Below are 18576 nucleotides of genomic sequence, written 5' to 3'. Positions count from 1 at the left end.
CCCCCCCCTCTAGACATACTTTCAATCCTACAGTATGCCGAGCTGGTGGAGAAGAAACCTGAGGCCGTGTGTTTCCACTTGATTGTGTCTTGCTCGTGGTCGCTTAGGCTTATGTTCTTGGAGATGAGCCATCTGCTCAGGCGGATCACCTCCGGCCAGAGCTGTTGTGTTTGCCCGTGGGCTAGGTCTGCAACCCAGGTGTCATCGTGGAGCGCCTCATGGACGGTTTTGTTCTTCCTTCTTGAGTGCTTGTGTAGGTCAGGAAACTCCATTTTGAGCGTGCCTGCACCCGTCCAGGAGCTGTCCCAGGATCTGGCCGTCTTCCCATCACCTAGCGTCACCGTGGTTGAGGCGTTGAACAGCTCTCTGTCTCCTTGATCGCAGGGCAGCTTCATGCCCACCCAGGGCCTGTTGGGATATCTCTGGATTAACATCGTGGTTTTATCTCCTTCCTCGGTGCGTCGATTGCTCTTCGGCTATTAGGTTTGCCATGTCGTCCGCTGCTGCCCCCAAAAAGTCATCGTCGCCGGCCTCCGCCATCATAGCAGACACGTCGAGGGGCTGCCACATCCTGAAAATCGATGGCTACTTGCGCTCCAAGGAGACCCCCGCCGGTACGGACCTCAAATCCCGCCAATTCACCGTGTGCGGCTATCGCTGGCGCATCAGATACTACCCCAACAGCGACCGCAAAGACAGTGCCGATTACATAGGCCTTTTCCTCAAGCTCGACGAAGCCATCAGCAGGAAAGTGAAGGTGCAATTCATGTTTAGTTTCATAGATTCCATGGATATGAAGCATCCTTCTCTCGCATTGTTGAAAGCGGACACCTTCGATAGCCAAAGTCGTTCTTGGGGCCGTGGCAGGTTCATCAAAAGGGAAGACCTGGAGAAGTCAAATCACCTCGCGGACGAATCTTTCACAGTCAGGTGCGACATCGCCGTCCTCAAAAAGTTCCGCGTCGAGGTTCGTGTCCGTGCCCCCGTCCGACCTCGACCGGCACCTGGGTGATCTCCTTGCTTCCGGGAAGGGTGCCGACGTGGTATTCGAGGTCGCCGGCGAGACGTTCGCCGCGCATCGCTGGCTGCTTGCGCCCCGGTCGCCGGTTTTCGGCGCGGAGCTCTTTGGCTCAATAGAAGAGGGCGGCACCGGCACCGAAGATGTCATACACATACACGACATGGAGGCGCGGGTGTTCAGAGCGCTGCTGCAGTTCACGTACGCCGACTCACTGCCGGAGACGGGAACGAAAGGGGAGGAGGAAGATACCATGTGCCAGCATCTTCTTGTTGCGGCCGACAGGTATAACTTTGAGAGGCTGAAGCTGGTTTGCAAGGAGAAGCTATGCGAGTGCATCGGTGTAAGCACGGTCGGGACCATCCTGGCGCTGGCCGAGCAGCACCGCTGCGATGGGTTGAAGAAGGCGTGCTTTCATTTTCTCGGCTCTCTGCACAATCTGACGGCGGCCGTGGCCACCGACGGCTTTCGGCACCTGAGTAGGAGTTGTCCTTCTGTGATGATAGAGCACCTCGGGAGAACAGTGTTATCACTTACAAGTAATGAAAGCACCTTAGGAGGCGCTGAACCCAACCAACAACTAGGAGGGAAAAACTTAACTAGCCTAGCAAGTTCATGGGCTACTTTATTACTCTCTCTATTACAATGATCATAAATAACATGGTTGAAATCAGAGGACATGAAGAAACAATCGTCAATAATAGCATATGCAACTGAAGAAGAATTGCCGTCTTTTAGGGCTTCTACTATCTCCAAACTATTAGAGTTTACCACGATCCTGCTGCATCCGACAGTTCTTGCGAGGTTCAGCCCAAACCTGACGGCCAGAGCCTCTGCTGTGAAAGAATCAAAGCAAATGCCTATTTTTTCGTTCGCCGCTGCAATGAATTGTCCACTCTGATCGCGAATGATTGCCCCCACGGATCCTTCAAGTAGATCTTGATCAAACCCCGCATCAACATTTAATTTCATGTATCCCTTTGGTGGCTTTTCCCAACCTCCAGACCGAAGTTTGGCTTTTGGTGAATATGCGATACTGAAATTTGCCGCTAGTCCGCGTATAGCTAGGGCGATCCGAGTGGATGTTTGAATTTCCTCACCATGGTATACTTTACGATGTTCGGACCACAAGTACCAAGCTGTGGTGACTACCATCTCTCTCATTTTTGGAAGCCCCAAGATATAGAATTCTGTATCTTCCACATGCAACAACTCGTGCATCACTTCATCTCTAGACTTGTATTTTGTGCACTTTTTCTTTACTATCTCATACAACCCCAATTGTCTCCAAACCTATACTGATCTTGGACATTCAAACAAGAAGTGGCGTATACTGTCAGGTTCCAACCTGCATTCTGGGCATTGGATTTTAACCTTCATGTGTTTAGAAGCTAGGACTGCCCGACATGGAAGAGCGGCATGTAGTACCCGCCATATGAAGATTTTAATTTTTGCTGGGCATTATAAGCTCCATATCAAATTCCATTTCTCATCAGGTGATGAAGGGCCCGCATTAACTTGAGTCAGGTCACCAAACTGAAAATTCCATTCAATTTGGTAGGCTGATTGCACTGAGAAAAGCCCGTTCTTGGTAAGGCTCCATGCAATAAAATCAGACATTTCATGTAAAGGTAAGGGTATAGCCAGAATCCTTTGAACATCCACATTCCAGAACGTTTGGTTCACCAACAGCTCTGTGATGATAGAGCTGATTGCCATGTCCTCAAGCCGTTACGACGTACGTTGAGCGGCCTGGTACTGTTTTAGCAACGGCTGTTGATGGAGTCTAGAGTCTAGATCGACATTATGAGATAAATGTCCTGCTTTAGCAAATGGTGCTTCTGTCCCCCTCGCTTCCAGACTTCTTGACTTACATGACCGTATCTATCAGGGCATGTACAATGGTTGATAAAATAGTTTTATCTTAAGTCTTGCATGTAATTTAGAGATGACAAAAATAAACGTCTATAATGGGTCATCTTTTAGGCTTATCTTCAATAACAAGTCATTCCTAAAAATGTAGTGAGACATATTGTGCTAAGACATCATCTCTTCTCCCCTTAAATAAGAGAAGACAAACCTTTTTCTTATGAGTTCTTTCTCCTCCATTTCACCATTTATCCTACGTGTCATTTCTAAGATAGCATCATTGTACATGCCCTCACGCCGGTAATAGCATTCTTCCACCTTTTTTATTGTCAAAACCTATTGACATCTTCTTTGCCTTCTTGTGTTGACTTAGGGCGCCTGCCCCAAGGTTACTGAAAGAAAAAAAATAGCAGTACTTTTTTCGTTCATTTTTATAAGACCTTTTAGACATTTAAGACAACATCGAAAACAATTCAATTTCAGCTGTCTAAAACATCTTACAAAAATGAACAGAGGAAGTACTTGAAATTCCTCATCCTTGTACTTCCCAAGATGGCTTAATTTTAGGACATCAATAGGAATCTAAATTCGATCCGGGGCATTTGCCAGTGGAGCTTTGGCCCGTACAATTTCCTATTAGGATTCGCCTACGGGCGGGAAATAGCGGGTCAACCCAACACTATAACGTAGGTTTTTCCCGTAGCTGTTATTATCGGGTTTTCCACTATTTTGTAGCCAGGTTTTGCTTTTTTTCTTTTCTTTTTCATTCTCTGGTTTTCTTTGTTTTTTTATTTATTATTTTTGTCGGTTTCCTTTGGTTCTCTTTTTTCCTTTCGTTTTTCAGCATTTTATTATTTTTCATAAAAAATCATTCTTTCTTTTTTTTCCTTTTTTAACATATGTCTAATATTTTTCACGCATATTACACCTTTTGGTATACATCATGGACATTTTTTCATACACGTTTAACATTTTTAAAGTACATGATTGTCACAGCCCTAGAGTTTGCTTGTAACTTGTGGCATTGCATCTATGCATCATGTTTAAATTTCGTGAAACTTGAAATGGGGATTGATCCAAACCCTAGCACCAGATCAAATCAAACTAGGTCCAAATAAAATATTTTCTCAATGACCCAGAATGCCCTTTGGAAATGTTCATAACTTCGGATAATGGTGAAAACCTCTGCCAAAAATGGTGAACATATTTATAGGTCATTCCTGGATTTTTGAGTTAAATCTTAAAGTATTTGAATTTTGGCATTTAAACACTATAAATAATTTAAATGCTGAAATTAAACGTGGGCCACTAGAATAATCCATAGAGTGTCCACAAATTATTGCAGCATTTTACAAAGTGCTTTAGCATTTTTTTTATAAAGCCAAACAGTTGCAGAAAATTAGAAAATAGAAATAAAAGAGAGAGAGAGAAGGACTACCTGGCCCACCTACCTGAAGCCGGCCCAGCTCGCTGGCCCAGCCCACCTGGCGCCTCCTGTCATCTTCTCCACCACGCCAGGAGGACGCGGGCGTGTGCCCGACGCATGCGCGGCCACCTCCTGCTTGCCGACGAGCCCCTGGACGCGTGGACGACTCCCGCGTGCCGTCCCGATCCCGCTGACCGCTTCGCTCACTCTCCCCCATGGCCCTCTCTCCTCTGCTCCCTCTCTCTCGCCCGGACCGAACGCGTCCGTCGCCGCCGTCCAAAGCCACGGCGTCCACAGCCACCCACTCGCCTCTCCGAGCTGTTCCCGAGGTCCGCCGCGACTCCCTCTTCCTCATCGCCGACTCACGCGACGCCGGAAGCCCCGCATCGTCTCCCCCGACCTCGTCTTGAAGCTTCGGTCGCCGGAGATTCCCTCGCCGCCCCGCTTCGCTCCGGTTCCTCCCCGAGCTCGCCGTTGGCCTCGTCGCAACCGCAGTGAGCTCCTGCTCCTCCTCCCCCTCTCCGTTCCTTCTGTTGCACGTCGTAGCCGTCGTACCACCTGCGCCCGAACGCCGGCCGCCGCTGCCGAGCTCGTAGCCGTCGCCTCCGGCCACCACAGGCCCGGCTCGCACCACCAAACGACGCGCGCCGGTGAGGGCACTCCAACGCGCCTAGCCGCGGCTCGAACCGTGCCCCGTAGCACAATCCCGAGCCCCACCGCCGCCTCTGGCCTCGCCGGCGATTAGCCGCCGGCCTAATCCCGATTTAATTAGCGCTATGACTCCGCTAAACACCCCTAGAGCCACTGCCATGTGGGCCCTGTGCCTGTTTAGCTTAAGCTAATTTTCGGTTTAGATTAGTTCTTAACCCAGTGGGACCCACGTGTCAACTTTGACCCTGCTGGCGTGGTCGTTGACCTGGCCCCACGTGTCAGCCGCTGTAATCGGCACTGGGTCACTGACCAGTGGACCCCACTGGTCAGGTTTGACCTGGATGGCGCCTGTTGACCTGCTGAGGTCAACATGACGTAGTGCTGACGCCATAACTCATTTTCTGGATTAATTTTAATTCAGGAAATTTCAGAAAATATCCTAAACTTCTAAAAATCATATAAAATCAACCATAACTCCAAATGAAATAAATTATATATGAAAAATTATCAGAAAAATTCAAGGAATCTATTTATGGCATTTGCATGCATGTTTGAATAACCTAGGGTTGCTGTACAGGGCAATTTGCATAATTGACATTTAAATAAGCACATATGGAGTTTGAATTTGAACCCTTGGTTCAAACCAACTTCATTTAATATGGTTGCTAGTTGCATTAGCTCAATCAACAGCATATTGCCATGATATTATCATGCATCATAATTGTTGCATTGCATTGATTGTGTTCCTCTTTGTTTGCCGGTATTTGCCCCCTCTCAGTAGACGTTGTTTCCGACGACGTGATCGATGACACCGATGAAGAGCTATTCTATCTTCAGAAGTGCCAGGCAAGCAAAACCCCCTTGTTCATTGCGATACAATCCCACTCTCTCACTCCTGCTCTCTTTTACTGCATTAGGACAACAACGATTCATCTGTTACTTGCTGCGGTAGCTGAACCCCTTTATCCTTTGCATGACCTGTCATTGCCATAGTAAATAGATGAAACCCACTAGCATGAGTAGGAGTTGTTTGATCCCTGATGTGCCTACTCATTCATGCTTGTTTGTCATGCCTGCTATTGCATAGAGTTGTGTCGGGTCTGATTCATCGGGAATGAATTGGAATGGTGATGAACATGTCCTACTGTGTGTGAGCTAAGTGTGTGAACATGATTTGGTAAAGGTAGCGGTGAGAGGCCATGTAGGAGTACATGGTGGGTTGTCTCATTGCAGCCGTCCTCAGGAACTGAGTTCTGTGTCTGTGATCCATGAACAGATACTACCACTCATTGGGATCCTTAATTGACCCTCTCGGCTTCTTAATCACCCTGGTACTTTGTCCAGGAGTTGCAACTAGTTTCTGGTGTTTGTAGGTTATGTGTTGGCGGCCGTGCGTAGCGCTGACCCTAGGGGTGGGCTATGTTGCGGTAGATACACCGTGGCCGGGCATGCCGGGCACCCGTTTGGTGTCTCGGAACCCTGTACACATCGTTCGGGGCCGTATGTGGAAACCTCGGCCGGACTCCCTGCGGATGGAACCTGGATAGGCGATAAACCTGGACTAGAGACTTGAGTGTTTAGGTAGGCCGTGGCCGACACCCTCGCCAGGCTTCCGCTTGAAGGTTGCCGAGATACATGACGTGTATATGGTGGTAAGTGGTGGGAGCGTGTGTGAAGAAGTACACCCCTGCAGGGTTAACATTATCTATTCGAATAGCCGGATTCCTCGGATATGGAAACTTGGACCCCTTGCATAGTTCATAGACAAGTGAAAGTGGATACTCTAAAACTCGCAAGATAAGTGTGAGTCCTATGGATGGCCTTCTCGTAGGGAGACGGGAGCGGATCCATAGTGGTGTATTGAATGATGAATATGTGGACTCGTGTGCGCCACCTCAAAAGAGTTGCTTCCAATCGTAGTTCAGGTTAACCACTGAGTCAAAGCTGGCTTGCTGCAGTTAAACTCCACCCCCCCCCCCTTGTTGATACCGATGCATATGTAGTTTAGATCTGATGTAAGTCTTGCTGAGTACCTTTGTACTCACGTTTGCTTAATTTATGTTTTGCAGAGAGATTTCAGTCTCGCTAGTAGTTCCGCATGGACTTCGACGTTTAGCTTGATACCTCAGCTTCGATCTTGTGACCTTGGCAGGATCTGGTAGATAGTCAGGCTTCTCAGCCTTCTTCATTTGTAGTTGTCTGTACTCAGACAGGTTAAGCTTCCGCATGTGCTTGTTGCTTGTATGCTCTGTATGTTGGGTCATGAGACCCATGTTTGTAACATCTCGCTCCTCGGAGTCTAATGAATAAATACTTGAGTTGTAGAGTTATGTTGTGATGCCATGATGTATTTACACATATCGAGCATATTGTGTGTATGATTGAAATGCTTGGTATGTGTGGGATCCAACAATCTAGTTGTTTATCCTTGGCAGTATCTTTTATGGGGAAATGTAGTCTAGTGCTTCCATGAGCCATAGTAATCTGCTACAGCCCGGTTCACCGGAGTCCTGCTAGCCCAGCACTACTGCTCAGGACACTTGACTGGCCGACATGTGTTTCGCTTCGTTCCTGTGTCTGTCCCTTCGGGGAAATGTCACGCGGTGACATCCGGAGTCCTGCCCAGCCTGCTACAGCCCGGGTTCCCGGAGTCCTGTTAGCCCAGTGCTACAGCCCGGATTCACACGCTACTGACCGACATGCTCGATGTGATTCATGTATGCCTGTCCCCATAGGTTAGTGCCGCTTTGGGTTCACGACTAGCCATGTCGGCCCGGATTCTCTGTCATATGAATGCTAGCGACATTATCATATACGTGAGCCAAAAGGCGCAAACGGTCCCGGGCCATGGTAAGGCGACACCCGTGGGAATACCGTGCGTGAGGCCGCAAAGTGATATGAGGTGTTACCGGGTAGATCGATGTGACTTGGAATCAGGATTCTGACAATGATTAACATTTTCTTTAATATATGTTTTGATGTCCATTTTTTCCTACACCCTGTACATTTTTCAATAATCAGAACAATTTTTTATATATGTCTACTAAAAAATTCAAATGCATGATTAACAGTTTTTTTTAAAAAAATGTTTAGATATCAATTTTTCTAACCCATGTCTACAGTTTTCCATACACTTCTGTATACTTTTTTATACATCAGAAAAAAATTATACATGCTTAACAACTTTGTAAAAATGTATGTTTTGATGTCTAATTTGTCATACATATTGTACATTTTTATTATGCATATGAAGTGTTATTTTATGCAGGTTTAACATTTTTCATATATATTATTAATATTTTCTTAAAATGTACGTTTTGATGTCTACTTTTCTTATACAAATTTGCATCTTTTTCATATCGAATTGCTAGCTGGTTTTTAATTTGGTCTCATTCACATCTGTAACCATCCAATTAAATTGCAAGTGGATTCGTGTCTAGTAATACACTTTGTCGACCTGCGCATACCCATTCGTCTTTTCCCCTGGGGTTTGGGTTTACAAGTTGTGGTCGTTTCTGTGGCTTTTCTCTCTTGCTGGCCGAGATGTGTTGCTTTCCCGCGTGCGTATTGTCGCAGCCCCTGGTTTGGTGGGCCTATATTTTCCTACGACGCACCAGGCCTTACTATTGTTGCTTCTTTTTTTATGCCTCTTTCTTTTGTTTTGTTCTTTTTGCGAAATATGCCTCTTTCTTTTGGTCTTTGTTATATTATTTTTTGGGGGAGGTGCTTTCCCATTGTTTGAATGTATATAATCTCTGTAGTTTTTTTTTTGGTAAAATGATGATTGTGGATTTTTTTTGTTCCATGTTTTTTCACCGCTACACACATTATAACTTAGTGCAACTTCATGACCGTAAGTTTTTATAGTGATTTTGACTGAAAAATGCATTTTAGACCCCCTTAATATGTACTTTTCTCAGGCTTTGAGAAGTTTCCGGGGTTGTCTATGACTTCCTCCGTTCCGTTTTATAAGTATTTTTTTAAAGAGGTGAAAAGTTTCTAGTACCTTTGAATGAGATTAGATAAACTATTAGTGACATATAAGGTGTTTTAATCTTGTACCCCAATTTATACCGATTTGATATTGCAGATGTTGACTTCTTTTCCTATAAGCTTCGTCAAAGATAGAAGAGTTTTACTTTCGGAAAAACATACACCTCATAAAAGGGAAGGAGAAACATGATACGGATCCCTAAATGCTCAGCATCATAGACAGCCCAATTTCTCCGCTGCCAACCACAAAAACATGATACAATCTTCGGAGTCCCTGAGTGGTTTCGTTTGGTCTTACCGAGTAAACGGTTGTCAACTCATTATACTCTTTTATATTCCATTTGGACTTTTCGAGTGGTCTTGTTCGTTCTCACCGAGTGGACCGAGTGCTTCATGACAAATTTTCTGACATCCACTCGGTCTCATTGAGTCAAATCCAATTGGTATGTCCGGAGTGATTGCAACTTATGTGACCTTGTTTTGGCCCCACGGGTTGCATACAACCTCGGATTGAGATGATCCAAATATCAAAATCATTCGTTTTGATGATACTGAACTTTCCCCGTTGGATACTTTACCATTTAACACCGTCTTAATTGGGTGTTTGCTTCCTTGACATAATTTGGGGCCAACATACACTTTGCTAGATTTATCACAATGTTTGCGTCTGAGCTCCGCTTTTGACCATCTTCATATCCATCTTAATCTTCTCGAAGACGGCCATCCAATGGTGACTTCCAATCATAAGTTTGAATTAATATTGATATAGCTTAAGCTACTCTTTTACAATTGTGCCACTTTTGAGCATCAACACATGCCCCTATTTTTCGGCAAAACTAGTGTGCCGAAAAACAACTTGCACAATATTTGTTCTAAGGACCAACCCACGATCAACTATTTTCTTAGGAGGATAATTTTATATCGGTCATCTTTATGCTTAGGGAGATAATTTTATATCAATCATCTTTATTCTTCGGTCGATAATTTATATATTGACCATTTGGATTAGACAAAAATTAGCTAATCGAATGTATTGTAATACCCTTTCATGAAGTAAGAAATTATATTCCAACCATAGATCAAAATAAGCCCATGAGGGTAACCAATCATATTCGAGGATGAATTTCATGGCGTCGGCTTCAATGTCATAGTTGAAGAATATGGGTAATGTGGGAACCAAAGATTTTGATGCGCAAACCTTCTGCTTGTTTGTTCACAACCTTCAACCTTCCCCTTCTTCAACTTTGTTGCACTTATTGTAATGGAATCTTGCACAAAATTTTTGTTTTGAGTGCTTCCTTTGGGAACCCATGCCATGTTCCTCTTTTTTAGCTCTTGTGCACTAAGCTTATGCAATTTCTTCTTTTGCTAATATGATAAGCCGAGTGCGTGCATCAGCTATGATTCCTGAAGCAATGGCAATTCTTTTTTAACCTTGTGCATGCTGAAATTAATTTCTCCAGATTTCACATTTTGGCTTTCTACAATTGATTGCTTCATCTCATTGCCTTCAGCAGCCAATGTCAACATCTTAATTGCCTTTTTGTTATTTGAAATCAAATCCGAAGTGGCATACTTACGTCCATCTTTGTTGACTCGATATACTTGCGTGACCACCTCTTTCTTCTTTCTTAAGCTCTGGACTAATACTTTTTGAGTGAAATGGGATTTTCTTTGTAATTGTTCATCAAATGTTGACCCTCTTGGAGCTGCATATTCTTGGCGAGATGGTCTAAAATAAAATGGATAATGTGCCATGAATCATATATGTCTCATGATGGATATGAATAATAATTACCATAGCAAAGTATTCAGGACATTGGCATCGACAACCGAAAAGGAGGATATGAATATGAATAAAATCCCCCCTTACCAATGTTGGTCTTTAGATTTGCGCCTAGGGGTGATCTTGATACCTTTGCATTGTTTGGCCTATAAGCACATTTTGCTTCTCTCGCCTTTTAAAATTATCTAATAACTGCAGAAGGTCACTTTTATTTTCTTACCCTTGTGCTTATTTCGGCCATCGTCTCCTTTGGTTTTGTTTGCATCGACCTCTGGATTGCTTGTTGCCCCCTAGTTCTTGGTGTCTTCATCATAACTTCATTTGACTCTCGCCTCAAAGAATATTTTCATTGTGCTCTTGAGCAACTTCCTTACTTGAAAGCTTGATCCGGTCATCCGCAATTTTTACCTTCTCATCTTTTACTGAATCAACTTGAAGAAGCCAAGCAAAAACTTTTGGTCATCAAGGCCAATCGAAATAGACTCCTCATCCTTTGGTGTTTCAACAAATTTCAGCCGTCCTTTATCAATGGCCGATTTTACTATTTGACAAAACATATCGCAATCCTCAAAATTATGATCGAACTTACAATACATTCATCCTTGGATTATGGCATAACATGGTGATAAAGAATTCTAATATAATTATTTTTCAACAACAAGTCAAAGATTTGATCACACATTCTTGAGTTGAAGGTATAATTCCAATCTTCTAGCCGATCTTGGTGCGAGAACGGCTTTGGAGGTAAGCAGACATATGGCTCAGATTTGGCATCACCCCATTGAGCTATGCATTGTGTTTTGCACTCTATCTCCGATATCTTTGAATGAGGAATTAAACTATCATCATTTTCTTAATAGAATTTGACCTTGGCTTTAGATTTTTGAAATCAAAACAAGTCAAGTATGAAACATGCAAACCTACCCATTTAGATATAAACTTTAAATAACACAATGGGAAAAGCTTTGACTGCAATAATAAGTCACCGTCGGTCTCTCTAATGGTACAATGTGTTGATTGATATGCTTTGTAATAAATTTACTGCTAACAAGTAAATTACCCTTCTTCATTTGTCTCTCAAGATTTTTTATAATAATTTTTTTGATATATGCATCAAAAATAAAGTTGCACCAAATCAGAAAATAGGTAAATCACTTGCTAGACATACCTCTTTAAATATGTTGGGAGAGCATGATAGTGGTGTAACTTGAATGATACTTTATTCCGCTTTTGGATGGATCCCCAACACCTTGTAGTACTCTTTTTCTTTATTAAGTTCACCACATGTATGATTTGATTCGGCTTTATCAATAACCGAATTATCTTTAATAGCCAAATCATTCATATTTTCTTTGATTCGCTAGGCTTCTTGTTCTTGTCTAATTTCAGACCACATTGCAGGCTGGTGAGTCTTAATTTTTTTTACTTCCGATTTTAGTCCACTCTTCATCGAATCCCCCCCCCCCAATGCTTTGAGAACCTTTCGGCAATGAGTTTTTGGAAGCTTTGCGGTTGTTTAGGGGGTGTATCGGATACTATAGTACTGGGTGAAGTCATTATTTGCACAAATTTAGCTTTTACTGCAGCAAAATCATGAGGTTATTTGTCTTTTATTAGTTCCTCACAAATAGCATTGCAACAGTCTCAAGTGGATGAAAGATTTTTCTTAACAACCCAATCTGGACAGGATTGCCCCCCCCCCCACCCAATGCATTTCGATATGTTTGGCAATGTTTTGTTGTAGAAGTATAACAATTATGTAGCGGACACACCACATGCCACAGTGTTAGGTACATGCACATGCACTCCTATAAAAGTTTCACTTATTCAGCTATGTCCATGAAGGTGTGGAGCCAAATTATGAATATCAAAAACTGTGTCCGGTGCCAAACAATTACTAGCATGAGGCATGGCATATGACGGTTGATGATAATTGGCTGAGTAACTACTGGTAGCTTGGCCAATTCACCCATCCATCGGCATGTTTGGATTCATATATTGCAAGTTGCCGCTGAATAAAAGGGTGAAACACTTTCTTGCATGGCATTGGAAGTTCTAACACAGAGTATTTCAAATTGACCAAATCGTCATGTTGGTCCACATGTATATTTCTTCTATGTACAAACACACGTATTGTTTGCTTTGGTGAATGAAATACCAGTTAAAAAAGGTAAATAAAAACTTGCAGCCGTGACAGAAATAATTCAAAGCAGAGTAAACCAGTCGCATCAAAGCAAATACGAGTGTGTGGCGAATCAACCTGTGGTTGGATGGTTAGAAATACAGTGATATTCCCTTACCACTAGAGCTCAAGTCCCAGATTTGGCATTGGTGCTCACATTCTTATGAATTTATTTAAGGCCTTTTGGCGATGTGCTTTCAGTGAGAGAAGACGTTCAAGTCAACTACGAATGTGTCTGCGGCGACTTCGTTAATCTCAAGATGATGTGCCGGCTCGGTCTCTCAGAGGTGCTCATAGGGGTGGAGTGTGTGTGCGCACGTTCATAGGGATGAATGTATATATGTATGTACGGGTGTCTGCGTCTATACTCTGTTAAAAAAATACGAGTGTGACACTAGAACCGACAACACATAATACCATTGTGACAAACCTATTAAGGCGAGTAATAGGCGCCTAGGTGCCGGCCGATCGCAAAGCGTACGTATGATTCGTCCAATATACCACACGATGCCATCTTCCCCCTGCTTCGTTATTTAAAAAAGCATATTGTGTGTTCATCCAGAGCACCCGTCGTGATCTCCTCTAGTCGTCAGCTAGCCCGCCGGCCATCCACGTCGCCGCCGGCCGCCGGCCGCCGCCCTCATCGTCGTCGGCCGCCGCCTAGACGTCCTCCCAGCCACCGGCTCCTTTCCAGTGTCACCGTCACTTGGTCCTAGCATGGCCCTCCCCCGGTCGCCGTAGCTCTCGCCGGCTCCATCGCACACAGATCCTTCCAGCGAAGGTCGCAACTCTGGCGAAGGAGTGCCACCATTGCATCAATGGTGAGGTGCCAATGTTGGGGAACGTAGTAATTTCAAAAAAAAATCCTACGCACACGCAAGATCATGGTGATGCATAGCAACAAGAGGGAAGAGTGTTGTCTATGTACCCTCGTAGACCGTAAGTGGAAGCGTTATGACAACGCGGTTGATGTAGTCGTACGTCTTCACGATCGACCGATCCTAGCACCGAAGGTACGGCACCTCCGTGATCTGGACACGTTCGGCTCGGTGACGTCCCACGAACTCACGATCCAGTAAAGTGTCGAGGAAGAGCTTCGTCGGCACGGCAGCGTGATGACGGTGATGATGATGCTACCGGAACAGGGCTTCGCCTAAGCACCGCTACGATATGACCGAGGTGGATTATGGTGGAGGGGGCACCGCACACGGCTAAGAGATCAATGATCAACTTGTGTGTCTATGAGGTGCCCCCCTCCCTCGTATATAAAGGAGTGGAGGGGGGAGGCCGGCCTCCTAGGCGCGCCCCAAGGGGAGTCCTACTCCCACCGGGAGTAGGATTCCCCCCTTTCCCTAGTTGGATTAGGAGAGAAGGAAGGAGGAGGAAGGAGGAAGGAAAGGGGGGCCGGCCCCCCTCCCAATTCGGATTGGGCTTGGGGGGGCGCCCCCTCCTTTGCTCCCTTCTCCTCTCTTCCACTATGGCCCAATAAGGCCCATATACCTTTCAGGGGGTTCCGGTAACCTCTCGGTACATCGGTAAATGCCCGATCTCATCCGGAATCTATATGTCTCAACCATTTTGAGACTCCTCGTCATGTCCTTGATCATATCTGGGACTCTGAACTACCTTCGGTACATCAAAACACATAAACTCATAATATGATCCTCACCGAACGTTAAGCGTGCGGACCCTATGGGTTCGAGAACTATGTTGACATGACCGAGACTCTCCGGTCAATAACCAATAGCGGAACCCGGATGCTCATATTGGTTCCTACATATTCTACAAAGATCTTTATCGATCAAACCGCATAACGATATATGTTGTTCCCTTTGTCATCCGTATGTTACTTGCCCGAGATTTGATCGTCGGTATCTCAATACCTAGTTCAATCTCGTTACCGGCAAGTCTCTTTACTCGTTCTGTAATGCTATATCCCGTAACTAACTCATTAGCTACATTGCTTGCAAGGCTTATAGTGATGTACATTACCGAGAGGGCCCAAAGATACCTCTCCGACAATCGGAGTGACAAATCCTAATCTCGATCTATGTCAACTCAACAAACACCATCGGAGACACCTATAGAGCACCTTTATAATCACCCAGTTACGTTGTGACATTTGGTACCACACAAAGTGTTCCTCCGGTATTCGGGAGTTGCATGATCTCATAGTCATAGGAACATGTATAAGTTATGAAGAAAGCAATAGTAACAAACTAAACGATCATCGTGCTAAGCTAACGGATGGGTCAAGTCAATCACATCATTCTCTAATGATGTGATCCCGTTAATCAAATGACAACTCATGTCTATGGCTAGGAAACATAACCATCATTGATTCAACGAGCTAGTCAAGTAGAGGCAAACTAGTGACACTATGTTTATCTATGTATCCACACATGTACTAAGTTTCCGGTTAATACAATTCTAGCATGAATAATAAACATTTATCATGAAATAAGGAAATAAATAATAACTTTATTATTGCCTCTAGGGCATATTTCCTTCAGCCAGTTCCAGCTTTATGACGTCGGGTTGAAGCTTTTCAAAAATAGGGTTGAAGCTTTTCACATCAACGATTGCAACTTTTTCGTTGTGTACTCGCGGGTTGAAGCTTTCTATAAAAACGGTTGAAGCTCTTCAGTTCAACGGTTGAAGCTTTCCAAAATGACGGTTGTACATTTTTTTTTATTTCGTAGTGGTCAGATGAAACTTCTCTATTCCGCCGTTTGAAGCTTTTTCGAATACGGTTTGAAGCTTTCACATGAACTATTGAAGCTTTTTTCAATCAATGGTGTCTTGTTCAAGCTTTATATACCGCTGGTTGAAGCTTTCAAATCGAACGGTTGTAGTTTTTGTGATTACTGGTTGTAGCTTTTGTGATTGCCGGTTGCAACAAAAACAATTTCCGGTTTCAGCTCATGTCAGTACTTCCAGCAAAACTCTTGTTTGCCACCCTCCGCGGTTGCAACATCTTTTCTACACAGTTGTAGCACTGACTTTGTTGGTTCCAGCAAATCTCACTTCGCAAAAATCCGCCGCCTTTCATTTCCAGCTTTTTTATTCGTCGGTTCCAGCTTTTTATTGCGTGGGTTGCAGCGCTTTTCTCAGCCGGATGCAACACATTGTAGCAGAGTAGAATTTAATGTGGCTGGAGGTAGAAAAACGTACTAACAAATAAGGTAAGAGATAACTAAGGGAGAAAAGAAGGGCAGTCGCGCGGGCCCATAGCATGAGACGTGGGGGAGCAGTTTGCTAAGGGCGTGTTTGATTGCCTGCATAGAGCCCAACCAGGCCCGCGCGGGAAGCAAGAGGCCTGTTTGGTTGCCTGGTTTCACTGTTGGGCCGGCATCGCACGCTTCTTAAAGCAGCCCAGAGCCTGGCTCGCTGGAAACGCTCGAATCGGTAGTTTCTCACGAGCCAGACCGAGCCGAGCGCAAGACAGTGGGCCCTTGCACGAGTGGAGACGGGAGGGATGCGAGGTGATTACGTGAGGTCTTCTTCAACCTCCAGTAAGCTCCTATCTAATCTCCTCCATCTGATCTACACAACAGTGTTTCAGTTCGAGGTAAGCTCTACACGAAAAGGATGCACCTCGATATTACGGTTCCATTCAGGCGATCAGTTCGTAGTTTCGTCGGTCGTAAGTTCTTCATTTCGTCTTTCCGTTTGGAGCTATTCTGGACGAATTTTGTCAGATTCGTTGCGCACGATCGATCATTTGAAATTTCCTTTGACCAGCAGCCTAATCTCGCAGTTCCTCACAACATTTGTGTTGTAAGTTTTTGGTTTCGACGATCGTAGCTTCATCTCTCTTTGAATAGCAGTCTACTGCACTGACGCCACCATGTCGAGCTCCTCTGTCCTCTGCTCAAAGCCCTCATGTTCGTCCCTCTCGACGCCGACGCCCTTCCCCTTGATCTCCTTGCCCGCGTCCTACTACACTAGAGTCGTTTCCGGCGTCGCTCATCTCGGCCTACTTTCTGTCGTCCTCCTACTTCACTAACGCTGCAATGGCGCGCACACTGCAGTTCACCGCTCCGCCGACGGAGTCGGTCATCTTGGCCTCCTCTCGGCCTCCTCTCTCTCGTCCCACTACACTAGAGTCGTTTCCGGCGTCGATCATCTCGGCCTCCTCTCTCGTCCTACCGCACAGACGATACCATGGCACGAGCACTGCATTCTCCTCCCCTGTCCACTGTCTTTACGCGAGCATCGCAACTAGTTCGTCGATGGTGTCGCTCGTCGTGCCGCCGACGGGGTCGCTCTCCCACGACTCCATGCTCGTCATGTCGGACACGGCGCCACAGCCACTATCCACCGCAATTGCCATAGCCCGGCGCACACTGCATTTCTTCTCCCCCTTCCTCTGCTAGCTCTTAACCATGTATGCTAAGTGCAAGTGCTAGCTCTTAATCATACCCCATGCAGGCAACCAAACAGCGTATAGTTGTATGCGTCGAGACAATGCAGGCAACCAAACAACGTGCCAAAGTTGATCCCCTAATGTAGGAAATCCATATGCAGGCAACCAAACAACTTGCAGATGTCGCATATGAGGCTGTTTTTTCAGAGCCAGACTAGGTTGAGATGTGTATGCAACACAGATACTATTCACTACTGCAACCAAACACGCCCTAAGACTGCGCCAGCGTGGGATAAAAGCTAGCGTGGTGCGCGTGTAGTGCCCGTGAGCGAACACGACCGGCCAAAAGGTGCACCGAGCTAGCGTGGTGTGCGCGTAGTGCGCGTGAGCGAACGCGGCCGGCCGAAAATTGCGCCGTCGCGCCGTATATAAACATTCCCCATACATTAATACATTATACACATTGGCATTCTCAAATCAACTATGAGTAGCAATTTGAATTGTATCAATAGACCAAGAGCATGAAGAGCTTTTACCAGAGAAAAAAAGAGCATACAAGAGATACAGCTAACTTGCAGTGTATACGAGAATAAAGGACAAGGCCATTCATCAACTCATATCCTTATCAGAAGATTCACTCCCCCCATTGTTGGATCGAATTCATCAGAGTCACTGTCCTCATAATAGAAGGGAGGTTGTATATCTTCCCTGGCCATATCGTATATCCCTTTTAATGGGTGCCTCAATACACCCATTCCTTGCTTCTCACATGCATAACATTCACCTGCCAAAGTAAATCACAATGTTAGAATCTTTCTAGGTCACTACAAGTCATAAGGTGAAAATTTTCCATACCATATCGATCTTGCTCCAAAGGATAACAGGCATATAGTTTCATCATACATATTGATTTGACCTCAGCGAAGTACATCGCCGATGTTCAATCAGCTGAGCCAGGCTTCTTTATCTTGACAATAAAGTTGAAGTGATGAAATATCTTTAAATAATTCTCCACACTAAAACATTGATGGACAAGCTCGTCAAATTCATAATCAACTCCCTAAGATGAAACAAGTGTTAGTCATACTCCTCTATAGTCCCAACAATTAAAAAGATTTTAGGGCAGGCGTGGAGAACCTTAAGATCATCTTTGCTCTCGATGTATCTTTTGAAAGCCACCATCGCCTCCTCGCTCATCCATCGTTTCGCATTTGCAGCAATTTCTTCTTTCTTAGAAGCATAGGTATGTTGTCCTCATGCTTGGACTGATTGGGTTTGTTTT

At 44.8% G+C, this 18576-nt stretch overlaps 1 pseudogene; it reads left to right on the top strand.

The window, feature by feature from the left end:
• The first annotated feature begins 490 nt into the window (after positions 1 to 490).
• On the top strand, positions 491 to 1919 carry LOC125518954 (BTB/POZ and MATH domain-containing protein 1-like; annotated as a pseudogene).
• Positions 1920 to 18576: the final 16657 nt, after the last annotated feature.

Source organism: Triticum urartu, chromosome 7A (assembly GCF_056163025.1).
Source record: "Triticum urartu cultivar PI428250 chromosome 7A, HENAU_Tu73, whole genome shotgun sequence".
Taxonomy (NCBI): Eukaryota; Viridiplantae; Streptophyta; class Magnoliopsida; order Poales; family Poaceae; genus Triticum; species Triticum urartu.
Note: the sequence above shows the minus strand (reverse complement) of the source record. Positions and strands in the feature narration are given on the sequence as shown.